Here is a 2,292-nt window from a genome sequence, read left to right as displayed (position 1 = left end):
CTGGTCAGGGCCTTCTTGCTGTGTCATAAATGGCGGAGGGGCTTCCATTGTGACAGCAAGAGGGTGGCAGTGAGCCAGAGCTCACTTCTATAACTCATCTATACCTGGGATAGTGCCATTAATCTGCTCATGATGGTGGATAGATCCGTCATGATGTAAACACTTCTTAAAGGCCCTACATCTTAATACCTTTAATGTTAATTAAAATCCAGGACTATTTGGGGAGGAATCATTCAAACCATAGCACATCCTTTTATATATTGTACATTGCCATCCATACATGCTTTTAGTAAACCATAGTCTAAACTTTTGAGTAGCATATGTGAAATCAAGACTTCATGTTATTCCATGGAGGTGCCAAATACCAATCAACACTCCCATATAAATAACATTTCCTACTTAAGCACATTTTACAATGTCCATTTATTTTATGAAAATAAGTTTAAGTCAAAAAAATTGCTGATATTGTTAAGGATAGATTCATGGAGTTCATCACATGTGTTACATTAGCCTCAAGTGGATCTAACTGCATCAGACATTTCATAAACTTTTAGACAGTGGGCTCCATTGGGGAAAACTAATTCTATGGAGTACATACAACATGCCAGTATTGTAGTGTCCTCAAAATGGTGGTTAAAAGATCTAGTTGAGGGGCTGGCGCCGTGGCTCACTTGGCTAATCCTCCGCCTGCGCCGCCAGCATCCCATATGGGCACCAGGTTCTAGTCCCGGTTGCTCCTCTTCCAGTCCAGCTCTCTGCTGTGGCCCAGGAAGGCACTGGAGGATGGCCCACGTGCTTGGGCCCCTGCACCCGCATGAGAGACCAGGAGGAAGCGCCTGGCTCCTGGCTTCGGATTGGTGTTGTTCCGGCTGTGGCGGCCATTTGGGGGCTGAACCAATGGAAGGAAGACTTTTCTCTCTGTCTCTCTCACTGTCTAACTCTACCTGTCAAATAAATTAAAAGAAAAAAAAATCTAGTTGAGTTTGTGTTTTTTTTTTTTTTTTTACAAATACACTAGGTCTCATGAAATGGAAATCTTCTTACCATGTAAATCTATTAGAATTTTTCACAATAAAATTCATTTAAAAATTCTAGAATACATTGTGTAGGAATTACCTGAAATATTTCTTTTTTAAAAAAGATTTATTTATTTATTTGAAAGTCAGAGTTACGCAGAGAGAGAGAGAGAGAGAGAGGTCCTCCATCCAACGGTTCATTCCCCAATTGGCCACAATGGCCAGAGCTGCACCGATCGGAAGCCAGGAGCCGGGAATTTCCTCTGGGCCTCCCATGCAGGTGCAGGGGCCCAAGGACTTGGGCCATCCTCCACTGCTTTCTCGGGCCATAGCAGAGAGCTGAATTGGAAGTGGAGCAGCGGGGTCTTGTACTGGCGCCCATATGGGATGCCAGCACCTCAGGCCAGGGCATTAACCCACTGTGCTACAGTGCCCGCCCCTGAAATATTTCTTATATATTATCTTTTCCCTAAGATTTTATTTCTTCCTATTTTATATGTGAAAAAATGGAAGTTAAATAAATGGATGAACCTGATATAGCCAGAGAACATCATCAAAAGGATTTGAATTCTTCAGAATGATTTGGCTTCAAAGTCCATGTTCTTTCTAGATAGATTTTTATTTTTTAAAATAAGTCATTATCAAGGATTTTAGTTCATTACTGAACTTTTTTCTTCCTTCGATCAGCTAGACAGGAATAAATGGTGAAAGTATAATATACAAAGGAGCCTTTTAATGTATTCATCTTTTGTTGCTGTTGTAAAGATGAGCATTTTGTATCCTGTTTTCTTCTTAAAACTCAATTCACTTCTCTGCACAGAAAAGATATCCACTTATATTTATAAATTTACTCAATTTATATTTTGCTAATCCCAAGGGAAGGATTATTTTCTTAGGATTAAGTACAGTCAATTGGTATTAGCATGTCAGAAGCAAAGTGGTAAATTCTATTAAGGACTTAGTGATTCGGATTTATCAAAACAAGAGCCACTCTGCAATTTATTTGCACCATGTGGAAGGAAAACTCTGTTTCATCTTAGAGACCTTATCTTTGGATTTTCACTGAGAAAATATTTCCTTAAGAAATATTAGCATATTCATATTTTAGAATCTGTTTATCCATCACCCTGACACACAGATACAGAAAGAACAACTTCTTACTACATAGATTTTTGTTTGTTTTTTCATATTTCCTATAATCAGTACTCCCTTCAGGGAAGATAGTTGAGTTTTTGTTCGTTTGTTTGCTTGCTTAGATTTTGAATATCCACTCAGG

Source organism: Lepus europaeus, chromosome X (assembly GCF_033115175.1).
Source record: "Lepus europaeus isolate LE1 chromosome X, mLepTim1.pri, whole genome shotgun sequence".
In the NCBI taxonomy this organism is placed as follows: domain Eukaryota; kingdom Metazoa; phylum Chordata; class Mammalia; order Lagomorpha; family Leporidae; genus Lepus; species Lepus europaeus.
This window is presented reverse-complemented; position numbering follows the sequence as displayed.